Source organism: Macrobrachium nipponense, chromosome 45 (genome assembly GCF_015104395.2).
Source record: "Macrobrachium nipponense isolate FS-2020 chromosome 45, ASM1510439v2, whole genome shotgun sequence".
NCBI lineage: Eukaryota > Metazoa > Arthropoda > Malacostraca > Decapoda > Palaemonidae > Macrobrachium > Macrobrachium nipponense.
In genome coordinates this window covers 5,420,911-5,439,027 of record NC_061105.1, presented here as the reverse complement: position 1 = coordinate 5,439,027, position 18,117 = coordinate 5,420,911, and the positions used below count along the sequence as shown (strand labels likewise).

Below are 18,117 nucleotides of genomic sequence, written 5' to 3'. Positions count from 1 at the left end.
TAAGGATAATCGATCTAGCTGATTGTAATTATGATGGTGAAAATGATCTTAATGGTATGATTCAGACACCATCAAAATCAGGACCCACAGTGATAATGATACATGCAATTCCCGATGATGATGATGATAATGATAAACCTGATACCACAGGCAGCAATGACAACAACCTCCATCTTTGAATGCAATTCATTACTCTTCCAGCGAGCACCACCCCTTCCCCCTCCCCCGTCACTCGTCCCTCCCCCCCCCCCCCTAGCCCCCCCCCCCCCCTCCCCGCTCCCATACCACGCTTCCATCATCCTTGTAGGATGGACATTCAGCGGTAGCGTCCCAGGGACGTCGTCACATTAATTGAAAATGGCAGACCTATTGGCTTTCTCCTAAAGGCTTTTGGGGTCTGAGCTTCGAGATTGGGATAGGTACCCAGAGTTGGGGCGAAGACGGACTGGGTTGAGGCGGGGGTGGGGGGATGGGGGGGTTTGGAAGGGGAGCGGGGAGGGGGGGGGTTTTTGAATGGGGAGCTTTGGGGGTTGGCAAGGAGGTTGGAAGGCACAAGGAAGGGTGAGGAGGAAGGGGGGAGGGAGTAGGAGGAGGAGGAGGAGGGGGGCGGTTGGAGATGACACAATCATTGGGGGAGGGAGGGGTTTGGCTGGGGCACTCCGATTTGCTTTCGGCTTTTCATGATTTTGGGGAAAATCATTGATTGGTGGTTCCTGTGAGTGGTCGGTCTGGTTGAAGAGGTCCCTTTCGGGCGGTAAGGAGTCCATTGGGTTTGTCTCACTGTGGTCGCTATCTGTGTTTTGTCTCAACAAAGAGATCCTCCTGAATGGGTTGTATGGCGCTGCTTTTTTTTCGTTATAACTATTCAACCCTGTGTTGTTGCGTTCTATGCTAATTAAGCGGTCATTTTAGATAGTTTGTGCTACTTTAGGTTTGTGATGTTGTTAGTTCTTGTTTGTGTTTTCTGTCTTAAGTCAGTGAAGGGGTTGTTTCACATTTTTTTCTTATTCCATACCGTCTAAATGTACGTCTGTGTGTGTGTTTATGATATGATTATTTTTTTTGCGCATATGCCTTAGATGTATACATATACATTCATAACCGTTATATGTATAAATACGTATATACATAATCCAGCCACTGTGTGCAAGATATCGAGCGTAGGTAGCATCCGCATACAAGAGTTTCACGTTGAGAGAGAGAGAGAGAGAGAGAGAGAGAGAGACATAAACCCTGCCGGGTATCACTCCATGACGTCTTACTCGTGAAATGCATATTGCCCACAGTCTCCCGCCCAGTTCCACCAGTCAGATTATTATGGCCTCTGGGTATGACGACTGAGAAAATGACTCTCTCTCTTTCTCTTCTTTTATTGAAGTTGAGTTGATAAAGAAGTGTGCGGAGATATATTATCTTCAAGACTTTTTTTCCTGTCTTTTTAATGCTTGCTTTTGTATTCGCGTTTGTTTTATTTGTGTGGTGAATTTATTTTTTGGTTTAACTTTCTCTATCTTATGGCCAGAAGAAACATTTATATATATATAGATATATATATATATATATATATATATATATATAATATATATATATATACGATGTACGTATATTTACATATATAAAATTACGTGGCAATGATTTGTGTGGTCGTTAACACGATCATTCTTCACCGTTTTGCTTCATATATACACTCACGCAATCGAGAGAGAGAGAGAGAGAGAGAGAGAGAGAGAGAGAGAGAGAGAGAGATGCCCATTGAAACAAGTCTTTGTTGACGGAGCTTCCATGCGTTCAGTGTAAACACCATAATCTCGTCGGCCCTCTGGTGTTGAACGGTGCCGGTTCTTCTTCTCTGCAACACGTGTGTGGAAGAGAGAGTGTTAACAGACCTAACGAGGAAGAGCAAGGAGAGAGAGAGAGAGAGAGAGAGAGAGAGAGTTTGTAGGAGAGGCATTATCCCAAGGAAATCTAAGTAGAGAGAGCGAACGATTTCTCTGTCCAAGAAATTATTAAACCTGTCCAAGAAATGAATAAAGCTAAGGACTTTAAAGGAGAGAGAGAGAGAGAGAGAGAGAGAGAGAGAGAGAGAAGAGAGAGAGAGAGAGAGAGAGAGAGAGGGAGAAAGGGACGGGAAAACTTTCTTGTTATTGCGTTTGTGACTTGTTAGTAACCACCAAGGTATATAGAATCTTGGTAACCACGATACGATCTTTGGATACGAAATGTTAAGACGATACGCAGGAGAGAAGAGACAAGTAACTCTTCCCCCGAGTGGTGATTTCTCTCTCTCTATCTTTCTCTGTCTCTCTCTCTCTCAAACGACCTCCCGGATCAATCGATTCTATTCATTATTGACAGTCATGAGCGATCCGTGGATGGGTCTGGACTTGGCTCCCCGTATATATATACATATACGGTACACACACACACACACACACACACACACATATATATATATATATATATATATATATATATATATATATATATATGCTTAAAAAATCACAGTAGAATGCACGTGACTTCATAAATAAGCGAATCCCACAGGAAAATTGATAGTCAGAAATCCAAGCGCTTTCGTCTTACTCAGACATTGTCAAGGAGCTAATGAAATACAATTGGAAAGAAAGGTCTCAGGTACGCAACAAGATGAAGAATACCAGATGGTTAATTGTCAAAAGGGTAAAAATTAAAAGAGATAATCCAGGATTATCGGATATCACACGGTCACAAACCTAAACAGATTTTTGACCCTAACCGAAATTACAAAGTATCTTTACAGTCCAAAAACATGTAAAAACTGAATATATTAATTTTGTTGCTTATATTTATCTACAACTTTTTTCATTATGAAAGCATCAAGTTTAATAAACCAAGACTTAAATTTAGAACATTTCTATATTTGACTTGATGAAACAAGATTCAATGATATTTCTTTTAACTGTGTCATTGCATGGGATTAAGGCTTTTGCTTGACTCCAGTTATTAGGATGATCTAAATCTCTCATAAGTACGAATAATGCATTCGATATTTGCCCAGTTCTCACAGAATATTGATGCTGTTTGAGACGTTGTGAAAGAGATTACCGGGCAGTCCGAATCGAATTTATCCAATTTTTTGCAAGGAATTATATATGCAGCCTGGAAGATCTTTAGGAGAATTTTTATTACTAAACTCTTGACATTAATATTACTGAAAACAACATATTTATGTTAAAAAGCTTTAAAATTCTAGGATATCTAAAACCTTTCATCATAGGGTAACTTTTTTAGAATGTTATGCTTACTAAATTCAAGTTTGTCATTAGTTGAATAAAATGTTTTTCTAGCTCTTTTCCATGCCACATCTACAAAAGTCCTTGGGTATTTAAGTTTCAATGCAATATCATAAATAGTTTTAATTTCAGCGTCAATAAACTGCGGGCTACAGACACGTAAAGCCCTTAGGAACATCCCAGAAAAAACAGAGAATTTAACATTTTGATGGTGATGGGAGTAGTAATGAACAAAAGAGGCAATGTTAGTTGATTTTCGAAAGGCTGAAAAGGTGAAATTTCTATCATTTCTATGGACAGTTACATCAAGAAAATTCAAATTACAATTTCTTTCTTCCTCTACAGTAAATTTTATAGAAGGGACTAAATTATGCGATTATTAAGGAATTCCTGGAGATTTTCGTGAACTGGCCAAATACAGATATCCACATACCTAAACCAAATAACTTTTTGGGGCAAAAATTCTTGGTAAGAGTTTTGTCTAAAAAATTCCATGTAAATATTGCTAAGGACAGGAGATAAGGATTACCCATAGCCATGCCAAACTTTGTTTTGTACAAAAGATTCCCCATTAAAACAAATTTACTATCTTTGATACATAACCTTATGAGACTAATGAGGTTTGCTACACTAAGAAGAACGTCATGACGTTCTAATTCATCTCCAAATATTCAAGTAAGTCATCTACAGGCACTTTTGTAAATAAAGAGACAACATCAAAACTAACCATATTAAAATCAAAATTCAAATTTAAACTGTTTAATTAAATGGTCCAAGCCCTTCAAAATGGATTTAATTTGTTTATTAAAATGGGAGTTCACTGTCTGTGTAGGGTCAGACCTCAGTTTTCGTATAAGTATCAGTATCATTTAGCAATGTCATTATTTTACTTACTTATATGGTCACTTTTATTCATTATTACCACTGCATTAGATTTATCTGCTTTTGTCACTTTCACTGTTTTGTCTTCTTTAATTTTCTTAAAAGCCTGGAGAAATCTCACGGGTAGATTGAATCTTGTTTCATCAAGTCAAATAATAGAAATGTTCTAAATTTAAGTCTTGGTTTATTTAAACTTGATGCTTTCATAATGAAAAAAGTTGTATATAAATATAAGCAACAAAATTAATATATTCAGTTTTTACATGTTTTGGACTGTAAAGATACTTTGTAATTTCGGTTAGGGTCAAATCTGTTTAGGTTTGTGACCGTGTGATATCCGATAATCCTGGATTATCTCTTTTAATTTTTACTCCCTTTTGACAATTAACCATCTGGTATTCTTCATCTTGTTTGCGTTAACCCTGAGACCTTTCTCTCCAATTGTATTTCATTAGCTCCTTGACAATGTATTAGTAAAGACGAAAGCGCTTGGATTTCTGAGTATCATTATCCTGTGGGATTCGCTTATGTGTATATATATATATATATATATATATATAATATATATATATATATATGTATATATGTATACATAGGATAAATTATTATACAAGAACATACATACATGTATGTATGTATGTAAGGCATGTAAATGCATGATGTATGTATATGTAAATTATATCTAGTATAGCTTCTTGTTCTGTGGTCTGGACATTATCAAAGACTTTTTTGTTCTTGAATGATTTGTTTTGTAAAGATCCTTATAGTGAAAATCGGATGTGAACTTGTTTAGAGGGGAACTGAAGGAGATGAAGAGAGAGAGAGAGAGAGAGAGAGAGAGAGAGAGAGAGAGAGAGAGAGAGAGAGAGCCAAAAATAGGAATGAAATGAATTGCGTCGGTTAAAGGGAATGCAAGACAAGGAAGATCAGTTAGAAGTAACCCCGGAAGACAGTAGGAAAAGAATTGGGAATTGGAAATGCATGAAACGCCTTAAGAAATAATATCGAAGTATTACTGATAAATGTCAGACGACGGTTAAGATATCAGATAATGACTGAAAAATAAATGAATAGCATCACTTAAAATTGAATTGTGGCGAAATAAAGAGACAAAAAGAAATTTAACAAAACTGCTCCCGGTCCTGTAAGGACACAATCGCTCCAGCAACCATTGGAGCTCTGCATCGGGCGCGCGCGCGCGCGCTGCGCTCTATGCCATCCCATGCCATGCCAGTGGGTCATTCTGTGCAAGAAGTGGTAGCGGTTTCGGCACACGCACACACGCACACATACGCGACACGTGGTTAAGGAGGAGGAGGAGGAGGAGGAGGAGGAGGGGGCGATGTGGCAGCTGAGCTGACTAGTGTCCCTCAGTCAGTATCCCCTTGGCACTGTGTCGGGAAAGTCGGCAGAGAGAAGGAGGCGGCACTCGGGTGCCGTTTCCTGTGATCGAAGTCGAGCTTCTTTGCTTTCTTTCTTTTCGTTTTTAATTCGTTACTTTTCTTCTTTTCTGACGGTGGGGAGAAGTATAGTTTTTTCCCCCTTTCTTATGTTGGTTATATCTGTGGCTCTGTTTCTTTAGTGATTGTAACTTTTGTCAGTTTTGGTTTCATGGAATTTTCAAATCTGTTCATCTTCTTCAGACTTACGTTTGTTCGCGTGAGGCAAAAGTTAATTCAGTAAGTTACCATTATTACCAGTGTATTTGGAATTAATTTAATTTCATCCATGAATTTATTTATGATGACTCATGGTTATTGTGATTGGTGTTTTGTGAAGGTTAAATGTACGTTGATTGAAAGGATAACACCATTGTATTACTCTTTCTATTAAACTGACCTAGTTGTTTATTGAGGATGACCAATTATTAGGATTAAAGTCTGAAGGTAATTAATTAATTACTGCCACGGAGTTTATCTTGTATTTACTATTAAATTGTTTAATGGTGGTGATTCACAGAATGATTTTACGTAATTTTGTAGAGTTGTGAACTTTATGTTTGCGGAATTTAGGACAAAAGTGAATTAGTTATTAGTTATTGCTGTCGTGGAATTTAAATGTAAATATAATTCTATTAACTGTGGCCCAATGTTTTAATTAGTTTTTTTTTAATTTACATAATTTGCAGAGTTGTTAAAGTAACGCTTAATTTCATCAGTTCAGTAATTTATTGACGATGACTCATGCATTTTAATTTGCCAGGTACAAATATTTGCACATGTTATGCGAATGGTAATTAATTCATCTTTATTGTTTTTGAATTCGGAAATGTCGATTGCATTTTACTTTCTTCTCTAGTTTTCTCTGTTTTATGCCGAAATATTTGTTGACAAAAGCAGCTGATTGCTGCTGCATGATTATGGCTTTGTAATTGAATCAAGTTCATTATCAAGACGAAGATTCGTTCGCATTATTTTATGTTCTTATTGTGTTTTGAGGAGAGTAAAGGGTTTCAACCTTGAAGGAGGGGAATGTGAGGGGTGGGGTGGGGGGTTGGGGTTGGGGGGGATGATGTGCTCTCGGTAACGACTGTGTATTGCGGCGTTGAAATGTCCTTATATACCACAATCTATAACAGAGTGATGTTGTAAATGGAGGTTATTCCCTGAATGATTAAAGTCGCTTATGGAAACTGTAAAAAAGATAATTGTGGACTGTATCAGAAAAAAATATCCAGCATACGAATAGAATGGTAAAAATGAAAGAAAACGAGGAGAGTAATGTTGAAAACTTTCAACAGACGGGGAATTATGTTGAAGCGGCTGGGATTCTGAACGGCCACCCAAGAAGATGGAAGAATAAGTGTACCACACAAGAATCAATAAAATAATAAAAAAAAAGGTCGGAAATGGATATTTAAAATGCTATGGAAGTACCGTGTCACTCCTGGTCATTAGAACGCCGAAGGTAACCAATTGATCCATTGAATAGATATTGATAAAACTTACACCCTAAGTACCTGACAATTAATGCTTTTAAAGGACGTTGTTTTTGCTTTGGTGAAAGAGGGAATGAATGACGTCATCATCATCATCTTCATCAGCTTCATTATCGTTATCACGGTCTCACCATCATTATGAACGTCAGCTTTATCATTGTTTACGTTGTACTTTGATGTTGCACATGGGTTACCTCATCGGGGTTGCCATGTAGTGATTTGTTGATTTTTTTTCAACGAATCGGTGAGGTTTCTGTGTTTTACGCTTGCGTATGTTGACTAACGCTCACTCACAAATATATTTAAATATATATGTGTGTGTATTATATTATTATATTATATATATAATAATATATTTAATATTGAATATAATAATATAATATTATTATATAATTATAATATAACTATATTATAATAATAATAATATATATATTATATATAATATATATATATATATATTATATTTATATATATATATATATATGGCAAAAAATTCGGCTTCATTATACCTTGAGGAGGATGCCATGCGTGTATGTAAATAAATATGTATAAGACTGAATATTTTACGAAAAGACACTTCAGATGTCGTTTGAATTAAGGTGGTCAAGGTGTCACCTACAAATATCTGTTGGTCTCTATCTCTAACGTCATATTTACAAAAAAAATTTAACGTTAAGTAACGAATTGGTTCCTAGACATATAAAAGAAAAATTAATTCGTCATGCCAGCCTAGGAGAGCTGTTAATCAGCTCAGTGGTCTGGTAAAACTAAGATACTTAACGCCCCCTGTCGTATAAGAAGCCAAAATGCGTTATTGAAGCTTCCAAGGAATCTTGTACAAGCTGCAGATAACAAGGCATTTTGAGATGCTTAGCAAAGAATCTTCTGGTGATAGGAGCATTTTGAGATGCTTAGCAAAGAATCTTCTGGTGATAGGAGCATTTTGAGATACTTAGCAAAGAATCTTCGGGTGATAGGAGCATTTTGAGATACTTAGCAAAGAATCTTCTGGTGATAGGAGCATTTTGAGATACTTAGCAAAGAATCTTCTGGTGATAGGAGCATTTTGAGATACTTAGCAAAGAATCTTCGGGTGATAGGAGCATTTTGAGATACTTAGCAAAGAATTCTTTGGTGATAGGAGCATTTTGAGATTACTTAGCAAAAGAATCTTCTTGGGTGATAGGAGCATTTAGAGATACTTAGCAAAGAATCTGCGGGTGATTGTTAGGAGCATTTTGAGATACTTAGCAAGATCTTCTGGTGATAGGAGCATTTTGAAGATACTTTTAGCACAAAGAATCTTCTGGTGTATAGGAGCATTTTGAGATACTTAAGCAAAGAATCTTCGGGTGATAGGAGCATTTTGAGATACTTAGCAAAGAATCTTCTTTGATAGGAGCATCAGAGACTTAGCAAAGAATCTTCGGGTGATAGGAGCATTTTGAGATACTTAGCAAAGAATCTTCTGGTGATAGGAGCATTTTGAGATACTTAGCAAAGAATCTTCTGGTGATAGGAGCATTTTGAGATACTTAGCAAGAATCTTCTGGTGATAGGAGCATTTTGAGATGCTTAGCAAAGAATCTTCTGGTGATAGGAGCATTTTGAGATGTTTAGCAAGAATCTTCTGGTGATAGGAGCATTTTGAGATACTTAGCAAAGAATCTTCTGGTGATAGGAGCATTTTTGATACTTTAGCAAAAATCTTCTGGTGATAGGGAGCATTTTTGATACTAGCAAATAATCTTCGGTGATGGACTTTTGAGTACTTAGCAATTCGGTGTAGGAGCATTTTGAGATATTAGCAAATAATTTCGGGTGATAGCATGGTACTTAGATTAATCCTCTGGTGATAGGAGCATTTTGAGATACTTAGCAAAGAATCTTCTGGGTGATAGGAGCATTTTGAGATAACTTAGCAAATTCAAGAATTCTGGTGATAGGAGCATTTTGTGGGTACTTAGCAAAATAACTTCGGGTGATAGGAGCATTTTTGAGCTTACTTAGCAAATAATTCTTTCGGGTGATAGGAGCATTGTGAGATATTAGAAATAATCTTCGGGTGATAGGAGCATTTTGAGAAATAGCAAAATAAGCTCTGGTGATAGGAGCATTTTGAGATACTTAGCAAAGAATCTTCTGTGATAGGTTTTCAAATTTTGATGATGCTAGCAAGAATCTTCTGGTGATAGGAGCATTTGAGCTACTTAGCAAAGAATCTCTGGGGTGGATGCATTTTGAGATACTTAGCAAAGACTCTTCGGGTGATAGGAGCATTTTGAGACTCTTAGCAAGGAATCCTTTAAATGGTAGGAGCATTTTGAGATACTTAGCAAAGAATCTTTTAGATGATTAGAGCATTTTAAGATACTTAACAAGGAATCCTTCAGATGATAGGATCAATTTTAGATAACTTAAGGAAGGAACATTTTTCTAGAAAAAAAACAAGGCCAGCAGCAACAACAAACCGTAATTGGTCTTTGATGATAGGATCAATTTTAGATACTTAGGAAGGAATCCTTTTCTAGAAAAAAACAGCAGCAACAAACCGTAATGGTCTGATGATAGTGGCAGTGGGCATAGTGAGGCCTGAGATTTAACAAATCAAGACGATCTTCTTAATTATTCAAGACCTCATTTCTCCCTCACCCAGGAAAAAAAAATTAAAAAAACCCCTAGACTAATTTTCTCTTCGTTGCGTCACAGTTGAATTGACGTCATAATTTTCATTAAGTCATATTTCGTCAGCTTCAAGGATGGCTGCGTGACATGGTTTGTCTTTTTGTTTGTTTGGATTTTTGAAGGAAGAGTTAGAGGTGGTTTCGTTTCATTCGTACGACGTAAAATTTCGTAATGCAACGTCACTTTATTGTTGACGGGATTTCAGTTCTTTTATGAATGTACGTCATTTTATCTTGGAGTTCCAGCTCCGTTTTCTTTATTAGTTATTGCATAGATAACCATTCGGTTATATTCGTATATATCGCCAGGTAGATTCAGGACAAGAGGGACTTCATTCCCGAAGACTTGCCTGGAAGGGGACGCCTCTATACCCCTCCAACGCCATCCCCAGTAAAGGGAAGAAAGACGAAAAAAAAAAATAAAAAGAACATACACGCGGTATGCGCAAACATTCATATGCGCTGAGGCATGCACTGGTGACCCCTTTTCTCCCCAAATATAAACAATAGTATGCAAAGTGGCGGCCGGTTTTGTTTTATTTCCTTGCGCGCGCGCGCGCGTTTTTTTTTTTTTTTTTTTTTTTTTTTTTTTTTTTGTTTTTTTTTTTTTTTTTTTTTTTTTTTTTTTTTTTTTTTTTTTTTTACCGTAGCTCATTGGATTAAAGTTGCAGCGAAGTGATCTCATGGAATGAGTTATTTTTCTCCGTTTTTTCTTTTATAAACAGAGGACAACTGTCGTGATTGTATTTCGTTGGAAATGGTGACTTTTTTTTTAATGGATGAAAAACTGTATTATTTATATATTTATTTATTTATTTTAATTCATACCACCACGCATACATAGATTCCCATAAGCATGATCACACATATATATATATATATAATATATTATATATATATATATATATATATATATATATATGCGTGTGTGTGTATAGATACGTGTATACATTCATATATAAATATATTATATTTTATGTATATATATGTGTCTGTAACTGTACCATATATACGTCAACTACGTACAGTATACGCTTATTTTCTAAGAAAGGTGACTCCTGAGAGAGTTGACCTTTGATTTCTCAGTAAGTCTTTTGGGACGCGTTCGTGCGTACGTGTGTGTGTGTGTGTGTGTGCGCGTGCGTGCGTGCGTGCGTGCGTGCGAGCCTTATGTATCTGCCTGCGTCGTTAGATCAGTGCATAGGTGCGGAAAAGTGATTTGCTGTGCCATCACCGAGTGCAAGAACATAAATCCTTCAGCAACGCGTGTCAACCATCCCCCCCAAAAGTTCTGGAAACAAAGAAATGGCTGGAGAGTGCCCGGGCCCGGGAGTGGAATTCTTGACGATAGAGAGACCGGAGGAAGAGAACCTGAGTTTGTAAACTCGAAGTGGAGTTTCCTGTCTCGGCTGCTGCGCCTAAATGCGCCTGGGGATTATAGGCCCACTGCTCCCGGGAGGATTTGGGGGGGGAAGGGGGGGGAGGGGGGGAATGTCTTCGGAGGAGATTGGAATTCCTTAATCCTCCTCCTCGTGCTAGTCTTAGAGAATGGATCTAAAGTTTGGCTTCCCTTCTATTACAACAACAACTATTACTACTACTGTAGCTAATAGTCAAGAAGTTTGACTTCGCTTCTGTTACTACTACTACTACTACTGCAGCTAATAGTGGAGAACGTGTTGCTGCTACTACTGCCACGACTTTTCTCAATGACTGTCAGAGTGAGGGTATGATAATACACGATAAGGAAATAAACCCAGCATCCCGTCTGGAAGACCCTTTAGTGAAAGAACCACCTGTCAGTCAGAAATCTTCACCTATGGCACAATACTCTTTCAAAGCCAAAGCACCAAGTCACAAGAGTGAGTGCAGCGCGAGCGGCAGTGGGTCATATTGAGACCAGTGGTTCAACCAGCAAAGTGAGAGAGAGAGAGAGAAATGGAAATCCAGCGCCTGAGAAAATGCGATTTACAAAACAGAGAAGAAATTTGCTCTCTCATTAAACCCTCCATTAGTGGAGGAACCTCTCTCGCTCGCAACCAGGAATCCTATAGCGCGCACACACATTAAAAAAAAGGATAGAGAGAGAGAGAGAGAGTGAGAGAGAGAGAGAGAGAGAGCCTTAATTATGAAGGACAAGTGATTTGCCTCAGAGGCGACGCATTAACTCGCAAACGCGATTCCATTTCCCCCTTCGAAGACCTGTCACTTTTCCGCCTCTGGGAAAGTTAGGAATGAGGGCGATGCGTCTTTCAAAAGATAATAATAAATAAAATATAATATGAAAAGGATACTAAGAAGCATGACGTCTTGGCTTTGAGTTTTATGTGAGAGAAAACTATTGTCCCGGCTTTGTGTGTCCGTCCGCCCTCAGATCTTGAAAACTACTGAGGCTAGAGGGCTGCAAATTGGCAAGGTGATCGTCCACCCTCCCATCATCAAACATACCAAAATGCAGCCCTCTAGCCTCAGTACTTTTCAATTTTATTTAAGGTTAAAATGATCCTATGATCCTGCGTCTGGCAACACGACAACGCAGGACACTACGGCCGGGTGAGACCTTCGTGGGTCGTCGCTGAGGTTTTCATCTACGCTGTACAGAACACTCGATTGCGCCAAAGAAACTTCGTCGCCCTTTATTTTTTACTCGTTTACGTCGTGAAGGAAGAAATGAGATTATTGTCCTCTTTTGTGGTGAGGAATTCACTTACAACACGATTACGCCAGGGAGAATATGCACTGCATTAATGAATAAGCGTAGGTGGTTTTATACAAGTTACATTATACTAGTTGAAGAATTTTTTTCAGCGGACGTTGAAAAACACAAAGAGGTCAGTTGTAGTTATTTTAATTGAGACAAAGTTGGTAGGATTTATGTGGACTGTTATTTTTTATAAGAATTTATTCCTAGGAAATTATCAGTAGTTCAAATCAAATCATAAGGACACATAGCCAGTAATAAGAAAATGGTATGTGTATATATATATATATTATATATATATATATATATATATATATATACTATATATATATATATATATATATATATATATATATCATATATATATATATATATATATATAGAGAGAGAAGAGGAGAAGAGAGAGAGAGAGACCTTACCTTACCTTACAGACCTTACATCTTGTTCGGGTTGCCCCAGGTCCCTCAGTGTGGAGGCACCTCTAATGTCCTACCAGAGAGTTGCTAGTACATCTTCCGGTATATTTTGCATCTTCAATCTTGGATGGTCTGGGATGCAGTTTAGATATTTGTCGAGCTTATTCTTAAACACATCTACGCTCACTCCTGATATATTCCTCAGATGAGCTGGCAACGCATTGAATAGACGCTGCATTATCGATGCTGGTGCTAGTGGATTAATGTCCTGTGTGCTTTCCTTATTTTTCCTGGTATAGTTTTGGGCACTATTAATCTACCTCTGCTTGCTTCTTTCTGATATTTTTAGTTCCATGATATTTTCTGCTATTCCTTCTATCTGTTTCCATGCCTGAATTATCATGTAGCGTTCTTCTTCTTCCTTTCTAGACTATATAATTTTAAGAATTGTAAGTCTTTCCCAGTAGTCTAGGTCCTTAACTTCTTCTATTCTAGCTGTAAAGGACCTTTGTACACTCTCTTATTTTGTGCAATAATCCTTTTGATAGTGTGGGTACCATATCATATTGCAATATTCAAGTGGACTACGAACATATGTTTTATAAAGCATAATCATGTGTTCAGCTTTTCTTGTTTGAAGTGCCGTAACAACATTCCCATTTTTGCTTTACATTTTGCCAACAGAGTTGCTATTTGATCATTGCATAACATGTTCCTATTCATCATCACACCAAGGTCTTTAACTGCTTCCTTATTTGTGATGGTCTCATTATTAGGTCCCTTATATGCATAGGACTTTCTTTCTCTGTCTCCATAATTTATTGATTCAAATTTATCAGAGTTAAATACCATCCATATTTACCTCTGCCCAATCATATACTTTGTTAAGGTCTCTTTGTAGAGCGTTCCTATCTTCATCACAAGTAATTTTCTCTACTTATTCTTGTCATCTGCGAAACTACTCACTACCGAATCCTTCACATTATTGTCTATGTCTTCAATCATAATAACAAACAGTATTGCAGCTAACACCGTACCTTGCGGCACACCGGATATTACCTTGACTTCATCCGATTTCTCGTCGTTTGCAATAACTATCTGTTTTCTGTTGTGTAAAAATTCTTTTAACCATCTTCCTACTTTATCCACGATATTGTGTTTTCTAATTTTCTTCGCTAATATATTATGGTCTACTTTATCAAAAGCTTTTGCAGTCTAAATAAACCACATCTGTTTCATTTCCGCTTTTTCATATTTTTGAATTATGTTCTCACGTGGACTAACAGTTGGGTTTGTGTTCTTTTTTCCGGGTACGAAACCATGTTGTCCTTTATTAAACAAATTATTTTTTATTAATGTTCATAATATTTTTCTTCATTACCCTTTCATACACTTTCATATATGTGAATTTTAGACTCACAGCCTATAATTACTTGCCTCATAGTCTTGATCCACTTTTGAAAGTAGGGGGAAGGGGTAATATATGCTAATTTGTGCTCCATCATAAATCTTGCCTGTATCTACACTTTGTCTTAATAATATTGCAAGTGGCTTTGCGATAGAATGAACTACTTTCTTTAACAAAATAGTAGGAATTCCATCAGGCCCTGCAGCAGCTCCATTTTTAATTTCATAATAGCCTGCACAATATCAGCTTCATTAATATCTATGTCAGCTAAATATTCACTATTTTCATCCCTTACTTCTATATCATTATCTTCATTATCTAATTCTAGGGGTGAATTCTCTCTTATATCGTTCTGCCAGTATGTTGCAAATTTTCCTTTTTTTTCATTCGTTAATCTCCCTTCAATTCTCAGAGGGCCTATTCTATTCTTTTATTCATCTTCTTCGCATATGAGTATAATAGCTTTGGTTTTGCTTGATATTTAATAGGGTTTTTTCTTCCAAGTCCCGTTTTTCATTTTCTTTTGATTGTATAATCTTTTGTTCTGCATTTTCTATCTTACTTTTTAGTTCTATAACTTTCCATGCATTTTTTCTTTTGCAAGACCTTTTTTCCACTTTCTGATTTTCTGGAACAGATCCTTCTGTCTCTTGGTATGCATGAATGATGTTTACTTTCTTCTTCGGTATATATTTTTCCACTATTTTCTCCAATATTTTATATAATATCTCCGTATTTACCCTTAAAATGTATTTCATCACTTACGAAAATGTTATCCCAATCTTTGTTTAATTCTTCATTAATTTCTGACCCAATTTTATATTTTTACTGTAGAAGTTGTATTTTCCATATCTTCCCACTTTTCATTTCTTGCTTATCTCTATTTTCACTTGCTTTGGAATGAACTGTTAATTCTATGACATTATGGTCTGAAATATTCTCATTATTCAAACTATTATTTCTTTAACATAATTCATCTCGTTCACAAATACTAGGTCTAAAGTATTTTCCTTTCTTGTTGGCAGGTGATTTATTTGTTGAATGTTGTATTCTAGTAGCATATCTAATAGCTTTTCAAATTGCCTCTTATCTTCTGCACTACTATTACTCTCTTTTTTTATATGTATAAGTACAACACAATCTCCTATTCGTTCTTTCCATTCTACGAAAGGAAAGTTGAAGTCACCAGATAGGAGAATAGTCCAGTCCTTGTGATTTCTACATATATCATCCAATTTTTCAATTATTAAGTCAAACTCTTTAGTAATTAGGAGGGTCTATATATTACTATGTTCATCAATTTTTCAGATTCAAATTCTACCGCTATTAGTTCACATTCTGATGGTACTATATTTCTCATATATTATTTCCTTGTTGTTTTTTGTCTTTCCCATATATTGCGGTTCCCCTTGATTCCTATTTTTTTTCTATCTGATCTATAAAAAGTTTGGAAACCCTTTTATTTGATCATCATTCCCAGTCCTCTTGGAAATTAAACCAGTTTCACTTATAGTCATTATATCTATTTTTCTTTTCATTTTGGGTTAGTTCTTCTAAGTACTCTATTTTCTTTTGAGTTACTCGTAACTAAACCCTGCGCATTCATCACTATGATGGTTTGCGTGTTTTTCCTCCTTCATTTAATACTGGTAGGTAATAAGGACTTTTCCCATGTTCTCTTTCCCCTGTTCTGGTATGTTGTTCTTTTTTTCATTTCCAGAAATTCTGACATTAAAAATCCAACTTTTAACTTTTCCATAATATTTGATCTTCCTTCATCATAATTATTCATTTTGTGTCTGAATCTGCAATTTTCTCCGTTTCTGCAATATCCTCTTGCATAATAAATACAGTTATTATCTCTTGAGTAGAATTTCGGAGCTGATGCTTTGAAATTTTTTGCTACACACCTCTGCATATCTCATTGGTGTTTGGCTTTTTCTCTTTTACCTGATATTCTTGATTTCTTCTCTTTATTTGTTTCTTTCTATTTTGGATTTGGTTTTTTATTACTTGGTTGGTTATTTATTTGATTTATGATTCATGGCCTACAGGGTGCATATATTTTTGCATTTTTTGTCGAACTTACATCTTTTCCTTCTTTTAGGTTTTTACATATTTTTGGATGCAGATCTCTGCAATCATCACCCATATCCATCTAAGTATGCACATTTACCGTATATTTCATAGTTTTGACATATCTTAGGATGTTTGTAGTAACATCTTTCTCCAAATCTGCAATTCCCTCTTTTCTTGCAGATTTTGTCTTTCTTGTCTATTTTTCCTCTTTCCCGTCATTGTATAGATCTGGGTAGAGCCTCTTCGGGATTTGCTTGTTTTCTGTTGTCATATCGTAATTTATTTCTTTGTAGGTATGCTGCTTTATTGCCTCATATGTAGTATCAATGAGTATCTCTGCATCCATACTTTTATCTTGTTCTTTGTTTTCCTTATTTTTTTCTGTCATTTCATTTTTGTTTACTTCTCTTCCGTTTTCCTCTTCTTCTTTTTCTTCTTCTTCTTCCTCTTCCTCTTCTTCTTCATCCTCAACTATTGTACATTCAATCTTGATTTAATAACATTGTCTATCCATGATAGACATGTTGAACAAAAAATTCTTGTATCTTTTTCTCAAATCTTGTATTACCTCAGCACACTGTGGATGGGTCGCGGAATGTTGCATGCAGCACATTTTCTGATTAGGTTTTGTGGATTGACTATGCTATACCAAACCTTACACAGTTTGCATGCTTTTGGCATTCTTTTTCCTAATGCATCAATTAGGATATTCACAAGATTCACCCCTTATTCATTTTCTTTGTCGGAATATGGTTGGTTTATGTATATTTACTTTATGAGTCTCTTGACCACTTGGATTTTATTTGGAACTTCTTCAATTATTTTCAAGATGTGTTCATTAGATTTGTTCCAGTTTGAAGGATTATATCCTTCTAATATATCTATGAATGCTTTGGTATCTTTTTTGGTTAGGACTGTTGCTGATTTCATAGATGAGAAATGCCAGTTCCCTTCCTGCTACCTCATCGTATTGCGAATCTGCTAAAACACGCCAAATTACGCCACCTCTTCCCGCAGTTGGAACGTAACTGCCATCTTGTTCTGATTTATAGTATTACACTTGATAAACTAACTTAGAAGACGCTTATCCTACTATTTTCACACTAATCTTATCACCGATAAACTTGTGTATGTTGATTAATCTGACTTCACGCGGGTACGTCTAACCAAGCAAGATGGGCTACTTACGAGAGAGAGAGAGAGAGAGAGAGAGAGAGTTCATCTCTTTAGACGTGCCGAATTCCGCGAGCGAGTATTGCATTCTTAATACTTACTAACATTATTATTATTATTATTATTATTATTATTATTATTATTATTATTATTATTATTATTATTCTCCTTCATATATCAAGTACGATACTATAGTGAGGGCCTTTGCATGGTAAATTTTTGTTTATTATTGTTATTATTAAAATTATATCATGGCGACTCGCGACGACAAATTACTCGTGACGTAATTTGACAGAAGCACCATTCACGGCATTCCCGACGACGACGTTGCATTGTTGACGTGGGTAGGCGAAATTGCCACCGTGTGTTTACCTGGCCCGGCCCATGTCGGCACCGGGATTAATATCCGACTCTTTGCATAGCCAGTGTAAATAAATCTGGACGATTTTGTCTTATCTAAAAACAAAGGAAAGAAAGAAAAAAAAAAATTTTAGGTCTCTTTGTGGATTTTCGTTTGATATCTTTTTTTTTCCTTGATGCGTTGATGTTTTTTTTTTTTTTTAT

The 18,117-nt window shown here is 36.3% G+C and overlaps 1 protein-coding gene across 1 annotated transcript in view; it reads left to right on the top strand.

Annotated features, from left to right (window-relative positions):
• The first annotated feature begins 5,556 nt into the window (after positions 1-5,556).
• Positions 5,557-18,117, top strand: part of LOC135214064 (rap1 GTPase-activating protein 1-like) — a 767,625-nt gene continuing 755,064 nt past the window's right edge. The window contains exon 1 of the mRNA XM_064248177.1: positions 5,557-5,833. The gene's annotated coding sequence lies outside the window, so the exon portion shown is untranslated. The remainder of the gene's footprint in view (positions 5,834-18,117) is intronic.